At 44.4% G+C, this 11,728-nt stretch overlaps 2 pseudogenes; one reads left to right on the forward strand and one right to left on the reverse strand.

Moving 5' to 3' along the window:
• Positions 1–4,986: 4,986 nt before the first annotated feature.
• Positions 4,987–5,592, forward strand: LOC130887383 (glyceraldehyde-3-phosphate dehydrogenase-like; annotated as a pseudogene).
• A 435-nt stretch (positions 5,593–6,027) lies between these two features.
• LOC130889622 (U6 spliceosomal RNA) lies at positions 6,028–6,127 on the reverse strand (annotated as a pseudogene).
• Between the last annotated feature and the right edge of the window lie 5,601 nt (positions 6,128–11,728).

An 11,728-nucleotide genomic window follows, 5' to 3' on the forward strand; every position in this document is an offset into this window, starting at 1 on the left:
CCAGTCTGGGCTGCAGAGTGAGGCCATTTTAAACAAGGGGGTGGCATGGGTGGGGAGCCACTGGAGAGATGGTTCAATGGGAGCACGTGATCTTGCAGAGGACCTGAGTTTAACTCCCAGAATGCTCATGGTAGCTCACACCCATCCATAACTCCAGTTCTGGGACACCCTCTTTTGACCCTCTTCTGACCTCCACAAATACAAAGCATGCATAGTACATATACACACATGCATACAAAACACTCATGTGCATAAATATAAAGGAGCTTTTTAAGTAATAAATGCAGATATTGTGAACCATATGACCCAAACATTTCTGATATGCGTATCTTGAAATTCTGAATAAGATTTAATAAACATGCTTTCAAATACAAAGCTAAGACAAAAAATAAAGGGAAAGAGTATATGCCCCAAATGAAGACAACTGCATGCCCAAGTTACAATCATAGAAGTCCCTCTTGTACCTATCTGGGGTTGGTTGGGTCTGGAGAAGGGTACAGCCATAAGTCCAAGGACTCCCCAAAACTGGACTCCACAAAAACCTTGTCCACCACCATGTCATCAGCACACACGAGCTTCCAAAACACGGCCTGCTACCATAGCACCATGTGAAGGTGAAGGCGGGTCTCCTGGGAAACAGATGCTCAAACAGTTTGAAGCACAAGAAGTTTACATGTGAGGCCGCATCTCAGGCCGCAGGCAGGGGGAGCACCTGTGACAGGAAGAGGCAGGGAAGCAAGTTTGGAAATCAGGAGCACAGCAGAATGTAGACCTGGCAGTTTCAACCAGCCCAACAAGGTGATCTAGGGCAAATGCTGCCCACTGAAGGCCTCCAACCCTAGCCCTAAATGACCAGGCCCCAACCACCTGCTTCTCAGTCCCTGTCAAGCAGAACATGAAAACCAAGGCATTTCCCAAAGGTGTTCACGGGCAAGCTGAATGCAAGCCCTTAAACTGAGATCCAAGTTGTAGAGCAGCATGGCTGCCACAGATGACAAAAGCTGATCTAGCTCAAGCTGAGCTCTGGCGTGGTAAATGGTGGTGCACACCTTTAATCCCAGCACTCTGGAGGCTGAGGCAGGAGGATCTCTGTGAGTATGAGGCCAGTCCGGTTTATAAAGTAAGTTCCAGAACAGCCAGAGCTGCACAGAGAAACCCTGTCAACAAAAAACAAAAAGACAAACAAAACAAACAACAGAGCTTGTATCTGTTAGTACCATACCTAGCAGGTTAGGGGTTCAAATTTACATTATCCGAGGGGTTGATATTAATATATGGGCAGAAAAACTGGGCAGAGAACAAAGATAGAACTGAAGTTCCCAGGTAAAGCAGGGTCGACAACAGGAGGAACCACCCCAGAATACAGACCTCAAACCCTGTTCAATATAAACGCACAACCACGCATTACAAAACCAGAAGCAATCTCACTGAGAGGTGGTGGTGCATGCCTTTAATCCCAGAATTCTGGAAGCAAAGACAAGCAGTTTTCTATGAGTTCAAGGCCAGCCTGGTTTACGGAACGAGTTCCAGGATAGTCAAAGCTACACAGAAAAACTCTGTCTCAAAAAAAAAAAAAAAATACTAATACTAATCAATAGAAACAAAACAATCTACCATTAATAAGAAACACTAATATCATGATTGTATTCAAGAACTCAAATTCATATAAAGATACTCCTAAAGTCAGATGCTGTGGCTCACACCTCTAATTCCAGCACATGGGAGGCAAAGGCAAGTAGATCTTTGTGAATTCGAGGCCAGCCTGATCTACATAGTGAGTCCAGGACAGTCAGTCAGAGCTACATTGTAAGACCCTGTCTCAAACAAACAAACAAACCGATTTCTAAAGATAATATGACTTGTTAAGCATGTATAAAACTAACAGCACAAAGGTGGAAATTAGAAAAGGCACAGCCCATAGAAACCACTAAACCTTAGTCATCAATCTTCTATGCAACTGTGAACCCTACAAGCTACAATAAAACCAGCCTTATAAGTTGTGCCCACTGGTCCAATAGTGGCAAGAATGTCATGGGAGTAGCTGACCCCTTCTGACTGGATTTAAGACCCATTCCACAGACGGAACCTGTACCCGGCACCGTTATCAGGGCCAAGAACCTGTGGCTAGACAGGCCCATAGGCTCTAGGGGAGAACGTACTATTACTATCTCTGCTAAAGGGACACAGCATTAAACTGACTCCTAATGACTTATTGTTAGAGATTAGTGCCTCTCTCAAACCTCACCAACCTCATCAGCTGTTTAGTACACAGCAATTAACACAGAGGTCCACATTTGGTCAAGGTGCAAAGAATAAGGAACTACCAAGTGTTTGGCCCTAAACGGTGCATCTTTATCACTCTCTTCTCCTACCAAGGTTCCGGGATCGTGGTGGGAAAAGGGGTGAGGGGTGGAAGGATTATGAGAGCCAAAGGTGGTATGTGACTACAAAGAACCCAGCAAGGCAGCCGCAAGTGTGAATTCACAGCGGCTATGAGAGCAGCTCAATACCTGTGACAGCTCAAGCCAAACAAAATCCCAGCACGGAAGGAGAGGGTGGGCACAAAGCCAACCCTTACTGAGTTGCTATTGGTAAATAGACAGTTGCCAGGACAAGGAGAGTTAGTTTTCTTTAAGGATATGGTCCCTGGTAGGTGAAACATACTACAGTGAATGACCACACACTCAAAATGGTATAAACCGTGCTAATCGGATTGGATTTTTTTTTCTTTTCTTTCTTTTTTTTTTTTTCTTTTTTATTTTTTCGAGACAGGGTTTCTCTGTGTTGCTTTGGAGCCTGTCCTGGAATGAGCTCTTGTAGACCAGGCTGGCATTCAATTCACAGAGATCTGCCTGCCTCTGCTGGGATTAAAAGCATGCACCAGCCCAACATCCCTGATGTGGGGAGCCCTGTGACCCACAGAGTTTGCATCAGGAGGGCTATACAGAGAAACCCTTTTCTTGTGGAGAGGGCAGGTAGGAAGGTATTTCTAGACAACCATAATATCTCACATTTTTTTAAGATTTATATATGAGCACTCTATCTGCATGTATGAATTTATGCCAGACAGGGGCATCAGATCCCACTCTAGATGGTTGTGAGCCACCATTTGGATGCTAGGAATTGAACTCGGGACCTCTGGAAGAGCATCCAGTGCTCTTAACTGCTGAGCCATTTCTCCAGCCCCCTAGCCTACACCTAGCAATGAGGAGGCAGTGACAGATAGATGTTCTGAATTTGAGGCCAGCCTTGTCTACACATGGAGTTCCAGGCCAGTCAGGGCTACATAGTGAGAACCTGTTGCAAAAACAAATAAATAGGGTATTTCTAGAAGTAAAAGAATGGCATCTTAGTTAAGGTGTCTCTGTTTCTGTAGCTGGGATGAAACGCCAGGACCAAGGAGCAAGCTGGGGAGGAAAGGTTCATTTGGCTTATACTTCCACATCATGGTCCATCACTGAAGGAAGTCAGGATAGGAACTCAACAGGGAAGGAACCTTGAGGCAGGAACTGACGCAGAGTCCGTGGAGGGGAGCTGCTTACTGGCTTGTCCCTTATGGCTTGCTCAGTCTGCTTTCTTATAGAACCTAGGACCACATGCCCAGGGATGTGGGCTGGGCCCTCCCCCATCAATCATTAGTTAAGAAAATGCCCTACAGCTGGATCTTATGGAGGCGTCTCAAATAAGGTTCCCTCCTTTCAGATGACTTAAGCTTGTGTCAGTATGACATAAAACTAGCCAGGACATATCATCACAAAAATTGGGGAAAAAAACTTAATGGACTGATTAAACAACAGAATAGCCAATAGTTGAAAAGAATCATGGTCATCATTCATCAGTACTGGGGAGAACTCATTCCAAAGCCCTTACCCCATAGTATTTGTATATAACCTATGCACATCCTCCAAGATGGCTTAAATCACATCAATAGTACTAGTGCCATCGAACACAATACAAATGCTATACAAATAGTTGGTATACTATATTATTTAGGGATTAGTGACTATTTTTATAAAAATATTTTACGTCTAAACCCACAAGTACTGAGAGCTAACTGTAGCTCCATCAAAGATGAAAAGAGAGCCTAGACTGGCGATGGTGGCGCATGCCTTTAATCCCAGCACTCGGGAGGCAGAGGCAGGTGGATCTCTGTGAGTTCGAGACCAGCCTGGTCTACAGAGCTAGTTTCAGGATAGGCTCCAAAACCACAGAGAAACCCTGTCTCAAAAAACCAAAAAAAAAAAAAAGAAAAAGAAAAAAGAAAAAGAGAGCCTAGAATGAAGAGTAGAGAAATGACAAGTGGAAACTGTAGCTTTGGAGCCTATCCTGTAGGCCAGGCTGGCCTTGAACTCACAGAGATCTGCCTGTCTCTGCCTTCCAAGTGCTGGAATTAAAGGCATGTGCCACCACTGCCCAGCAGGCCCTGGGATTTCAAAGGTCAGAGATGACAGAAGTAGTGTACCCCTGTAACCACAGAACCATGAAGGCAGAGACATCAGGAATTTAAAATAGCCTGAGCTACATGAGCTTCTATCTTAAAAAAAAAAGTTTTTTAATAAAATTAAATTTTTAAAAAGAAACAAAAAGATGGATACCAATTTGATTTAAGGCTTTTTTGAGACAGGGTCTCACTTTTTAATACTGGCTAGCCTAGAACTTACTGTATAGACCAAGCTGACCTCAAACTCACAAAGATCCACCTGCCTCTGTCTCTGCTGAGTGCTGAGATTATTGGGCATGTGCCACCAAACCCAGTGAACCAGGTTTTAGACTTTCTAAGTCAACCATACAATTTAAAATGTTCATTCACAACACTAAAAGAATAGCAGAATGGCACCTAGCAGAGGGAAAAATACAAAGAAAACCTGCTTCATTGAACATAGTTGTGTATGCATTTAATTCCAACACTCAGGGACAGAGGCAGAAGAAGCTGTTGAGTTCCAGGCAGCCTGGGGTATATAGTGAAACTCTATCATAAAAAAAGGAATGGGTGTGGACCATGAGAAGTATGACAACTCCCGCAAGATTGTCAGCAATGCTTCCTGCACCACCAACTGCTTAGACCCCCCGATCAAGGTCATCCATGACAACGTCAACATTGTAGGACTCACGACCACAGTCCGTGCCATCACTGCCACCCAAAAGACTGTGGGGGACCCTCTGGGAAGCTGTGATGTGATAGCCATGAGACTACCCAGAACATTATCCTCTGCATCCACTGTTGTTGCCAAAGCTGTGGGCAAGGTCATCCCAGAGCTGAGCGAAGCTCACCGGGTTGGCCTCCTGTGCTCTGCCCCTGACATGTCTCTCTTGAATCTGACATGCCACCTAGAGAAAGCTGCCAAGTACAATGACATCAAGAAGGTGCTGAAGCAGGCATGGTAGGGCCCACTAAAAGGCATCCTGGGCTATACTGAGGACCAGGTTGTCTCCTGCGACTTTAATAGGGATGCCCCCTCTTCCTCCTTTGATGCTGGGGTTGACATGGTTCTCGGTGAGAATTCCACAAAGCTCATTTCCTGGTATGAAAATGAATAGAGCTACAGCAACAGGGTAGTAGCTATCATGGCCTCATGGCCTCACAAAGAGTAAGCAGCCCTGACCACTTACCCCAGTAAGAACCGGAAAGCAAGAGAGAGGCCCTCAGCTGTTGAGGAGTGCCTGTCCCAGCTGAGCATCTCCCCTCAGTTTCCATCCCAGACCTAGGAGAAAGGGCAGGGCTTAGGGAATCCTACTCTCCTGAATACCATCAATAAAGCTCACTGAACCCATACACCCCACTCCAAAATAAAAGAAAAAAGGAAATCTGCTTGATCTAAGAAAAAGGAGAAAGTAACCCAAAAAGTAAAATTAATAGGAAGGGCGAGGAAGATGGCTCAGCAGGTTAAGGCACGTGCCCTCAAGTCTGATGCCCTGAGCCTGATCCCTGGGGCCCACCCAGTGAAAGGAGAAAACCAGCTCACGACATTGACCTCTCACTTCATGCGTGCCTCCTCACACACAAAATACATAGGTGAATGTAGTTTTAAGATTTAAAATTTTAAGACAAATTTTAGTGTCATTTTTGCCCAGGGGACATGCTAATCTCTGCATCGTTCCAATTTTAGCGCATGAGCTACCACTGCTACAGAGAGAGCACTAATATTAAAGCCTTGTGGGGCTTTGTTTTGTTTGGTTTTTTGAGACAAGGTTTCACTGTGTATCCCTGTAACAAGCTATATAAACCTGACTGGCATGAAACTCAAGAGATTCACCCGCCTCAGCCTCTTAAGTTCTGGGATTAAAGGTGTATGTCACCATGTCTAATTTAAAAATGCTTTTTTTGGGGTGGGGGTGGGGGGAGGGCTGGAGAGATGGTTCAGAGGTAAGAGCATTGCCTGCTCTTCCAAAGGTCCTGAGTTCAATTCCCAGCAACCACATGGTGGCTCACAACCATCTGTAATGAGGTCTGGTGCCCTCTTCTGGCCTGCAGGCATATACACAGACAGAATATTGTATACATAATAAGTAAATATTAAAAAGATAAATAAAAATGCTTTTCATTTGTGTGTGTGTGTGTGTGTTTGTATCACATATCTGCGGGTGCCCAAAGAAGCATTACGAAGGTGTCAGAGTCTCTGGAGCTGGAGGCATAGGTGGTTGTGAGCCTCCCGATGTGGGTGCTGGGAACAGGACTGTGTCCTCTGGAAAGGCTGCAGATGCTCTTCATCGCTGGGCTGTCTTTCCAGCGTTTGTTTTTTAATGGTGGGAAAATCCAAACCTTCACTATGAAGTAGAAAAGTTCTTTGGATGAAGAACAAATTGTGCTTTCAAGTTTCAGAGCGTGAACCCACTGGGGCAGAAAATCATCTTTCTTTTCCTAGTGACCGTCCTGTTCCCGCACTGTCAAGCCTTCCTTTCTCACTGGCTATTCGGTACCATAATGACACCTTGCTAAGATGTCAAAAGATTTTGTCACTTGCTCTCATCAAGAAAAGCACCATGCTTCTCTGAGTCCTGACTGCATTTAGGGTTCAGTGTGAAACATTTAGCAAAGAACTGGATGGCTCAGCAGCTGCGAACCCAGCAGAATGCTCTTCCCACTGCCCCTCCTAGCTTTCTTTCTCTCCCCTTACTTCATTTGCTCAGACTTTGGCCTAGACTGAATTTTGAGATATGGTCTCCTTAGCCCTGACCAGCCTATAACGCAGAGATCCACCTGCCTCTGCCTCCTAAGCAATGGATTAAAGGTGTGCGCCACCATACCCAGCTAATGGCCTAGACTCTCACAGAGCGTTCTTCCAGCTTTAGGAGTTTACATAGGAGCTGGTAATCCCATACCTGAGAGGCAGAGGCAGGTGAATCTCTATGAGCTCCAGGACAGCCTGGACAGCCAGGGCTAGAGAGAGACCCTATCTCAAGATAGATTAGATTAGGTTAGGATGAATTAGATAGATAGAGATTAGGGGCAGAGGATACATAACCTGCCATCAGCTTGGCTCCATGTTTGCCTGTGAGTCCCCCTTAGATGCTGAGAATCAGTCCTAGAGAGGCAGATGGAAATCCCTGCCTTTTTGTGGTACAGGCATCTCACCCTTTGGCATGAAGCCCAGTGGGCAGCCTGAGACCGCCCCTTCATCCATGCTTTGTAAGAAGGTAAAGAAGCTACTGAACTCTTATCTAGTTCGTGTACTTGCAGGGCTCAAGAGGTGTTGGGAAGGCCTAAAAGCCACCCTGCCTTTAAAATCTCTGCAGGAAAGGTGGTGGCACACCTGTATGTGATGGGAACAGACAGATCAGTGATTGGTCAATCCTGGACAGTGATCATGCTCCTGAAGCTCTGTCTCTTGAGATCACACAGAATTAAGGGAGGAAGACATCAGCAAACACGAGCCCACAAAAGCCAGCACACCTCTACCACTATCAGACCAAGCAGGTTTTGACGCCAGTGGCACTATTTACTAGGATATAAAGTCACAATATCAAAGGGAAAACAAGTTTAATGTACCTAACATGGCCTCAAAATTACAAAAAGCAAAAAAATAAACTAGAGAACTATAACGACAAATTGGGAATGAGGTATTTTCACATACTTTTCTCAGTAATTGATAAATGAATAAGACCATAAGAAACCTGAAAGGCAGTGGTGGCACACACCTTTACTGAGGCAGAGGCAGGTGGATCTCTGTGAGTTCAAGGACAGTCCAGTCTATAGAAAACAAAACAAAACAAAAACCTGAAAGGCATGGATTTCCAGAGACTTTTTCAGTCATTTATAAAAGTCAAGATCTGGGTGTGGTGGTGCACACCTGTGATCCCAGCACTCAGGACGTGGAAGCAGAAGGATCAGGAATTCAGAGTCAGTCTTACCTACAAAGCCAGTCCAGGGCCAACCTACCTGAGATCCAGCCTCAAAAACAAAAATAAACAAAGTACCAGCACTGCTGCAAAGCAAAACACAGCACATTTCAAATAACCTATTTTGTTCAGACTGCTCTTAAAAATCACAATACACTAAAATAAAAAGTAAATAATAAAATGATATGTAATTAGTGGGGAGGGCGGTACTGAGAATTTGACCTAAAGCCTTTTATACGCTAGGCAAATCTTTTACCACCCAGCTATAATCGTGACCCTATAAAATGTCTTTGTGACCAGGCATGTAGGCAAATTCCTTTAATCGCTACAGAAGCAGGCAGCTAGCTCTCTGAGTTCAAGGCCAGCGTGGTCTACACATTAGTTCCAGGGCAGACAGGAAGATATCATGGGACCTGTCTCAAAAACAAAAAAATCAAATCAAACAAAAATTGTAAAGAGAATAGTCATTTATTGAAGAAAATGTAAAATATTTAATAGTGTTTTAGGGAAGCAATCCTCCCTCCCATCCAACTACTATCCAGGCCTGACCTGGTTTAGTTTCTGAGATCAGACCAGTTCAGGGCAGTTTGGAAACAGATCAATCTTTTCTACGGGAAGTTCATAGCAAAATTTCATCTGGTTACAGAACATATAACATTGATGTTTACATATACAGTTGGTAATCCCCAGGGGGAGTAATACAAAGAGTACATACATACAATTACAGCAACAAACACACCAGTGTAGGAAACAAAATACTGAGAAACAGAGAAAACTACATTCCTATAAGACATGCAAGAGAACACAGTCCAAAGCCCCGGTGGATCCAAGGCCTCAGATAACACAGCACCCTAAACTGTGGGATTATTGGTTTTAGGACCCCTGCATGTACCAAAACCCATGGGTGCTCAGGCTCTTATCTGAAGTGACAGTATATTTATACAGAACTTAGATGTGCCTTCTCATATACTATATGTCATCACTAGATCAGTTATATCTAATACATGCAAATGATTTGCAAATACTTGCTATACAGTGTTGTTTGGGGAATAATGGTGAAGAAAAAGATCTGTAGAGATACAACTTTCTAGACATGTTTTTCACATTTACTTATTTTGTGGTGGAAGGAGCCATGAGGCATGTGTGGAGGGTCCGAGGGCAACTTGTAGGAATTGGTTCTCTTCTTCCACTATACGGGTCCCAAGGACCAAATTACAGTCACCAGGCTCGAGGGCCAATGTGCCCAAAGATGGCTCACCCTCTGCAAGTGCTCTTAGCTGCTGAGCCAGCTCTCCAGCGATAAAAGCCATGACCAGAAGCAACTTTGGAACAAATGATTTATTTGGCTTACACCACCTAAGAGCACCTCATGAAGTGCGGAAGAGCAGGAATCCAAGGGAGGAATCTGGAGAGAATTGCTGCTTACTGGTTTGCCCCTCATGGTTGCTCGGCCTGCCTTCTTATACGAACCAGGACCACCTGCCCAGAATTGGCATCAACCATAACTATCAATCATCAATCAAGAAAATGACCCTCAGTCTTGCCTACAGGCCAATCTGCCAGCAACAATTCTCAACCTATGGGTCGCAACCCCTTTGGGGAGGATTAAATGACACTTTCACAGAGGTGGCCTAAGACCATCAGAAAACACGGATATTCACATTATAATTCATAACAACAGCAAAAATACAGTTATGAAGTAGCAAGGAAAAGAATTTTAGGGGTGGGGTCACCACAACATGAGAGACTACATTAAATGGTTGCAGCCATTAGGAAGGCTGAGAACCACAGTGCTGGAGGCTTTTTCTCAACTGATCGCCTCTTCCTAAATGACTGGAACTTGTGTCAAGGTTGACAAAAAACTAACTAGCACAAAGACCCACAGTCTATAACTTAAGGCACCCACTTAAAATGAAGTGTAACTAACAAGTAAATGGTGAAAAGCAAGAGGTAACTTTAGAATTAGAATGTTGCCAGGGAGCTAGCTCACTTCTGTAAGCCAGCACTTGGGAAGCCGGGGCAACAACGCTGCCGGTGAATGCTAGCTGGGGTGCACTGTGAATTCAGACCAGCCTAAATTACAGAGTAAGACTCTTGTCTCAAAAAAAAAAGAAAGAAAGAAAAAGAAAGAAAGAAAGAAAGAAAGAAAGAAAGAAAGAAAGAAAGAAAGAGAAAAAAAAAAGAAAAGAGAAGAAAAATGTAAATGCTAATTTACTTAGCCTATAAAAGCGGGGGGGGGGGGGGGGAATCTCCGAACATCTGTAAGAGGTAGAAAATAACTCATAAGATGGTAGATTTAAGCAGGATCATCTTAGTCTAAAGTGGAGGAGAGTAAACTGTGGCTATAGTTTATTGGATGTTTCAGAAGAGCCAGCAAGCGCTGGGGATGCTCAGTAGTGGAGGGCTTGCCTGAGGCCTTAGGCAGGAGGATCCTGGGTAGACCCAACCCTAAGAATGGTAAAGGTGAACTCATGAATAAGCCAGCTGTCCTGACCTACGTTGTATAGACAAGCTGCAATGTTGAAACGCCGTACTGTACTTCACCAGGCCTAACGGCCTAAGTTCAATCCTAGGAACTCACATGGGGGGAGAGAGCTGACTCTCCAGAAGTTGTGATCCCTCCTGGAGCTCACTGCATGTGTGTGCCCACACCCACCCCACATACACACAAATGAGAAAAAGAATAAGAGCTGGGATGTAATCAGTGGTAGAGCAGTACTCTGGCATGCACGAAGCCTGGGGCTCAGCACTGCATTCAATAAACAAATAAGTGCACTGGTTACACTATAAACCAATGGGAGAAAAAACATCCAATAGAACAGGCAAAGGACACAAAGAACTTCACAGGGGAGGAAACTATTGAGTGCCATAAATATAAAAAGACAATTTCTTTAATGAGGGCATCATAGACACGTAATAGTAAGTTGCATTTCTCATTCAACTTTTTGACAAATTTTCCAAATCACTTATCAGTGACCGTTGGCCAGCACGTGAAAACGGGGAGCTATGCACTTTTAGGTGGTAGGGTAAGTGGCACCATCTCTGGTGAGCAGTTTGAAGCCTGGCAGAGTTGAAGGGACTCCTGCCACCCACTGGTCCTTATCTGGTGAACAGCACAAAGGGCCACGTATGCCTGTCACGTGTGTGCGGCCTCTTGGCAGCTGGGTTGCTTTCACCCCCCCCAAAGGATAATGAAATACTATACAGTGGTTAAAACGAATAGACCAAACAGACTTGTTTACACACGCCGTATCTCAAAATAACAATAATTGGCCGTGAAAACAAAAAACTGCAACAGGATGTGGGCTGAATAAAGAGCCATTTGTATAAATTTTCAAGAATACCGAACCCAGTAGGGTACACTGTTTGCGGGTGCACACCTGACAGGCAA

The sequence above is a fragment of the Chionomys nivalis genome, chromosome 1 (assembly GCF_950005125.1).
Source record: "Chionomys nivalis chromosome 1, mChiNiv1.1, whole genome shotgun sequence".
Classification (NCBI taxonomy): Eukaryota; Metazoa; Chordata; class Mammalia; order Rodentia; family Cricetidae; genus Chionomys; species Chionomys nivalis.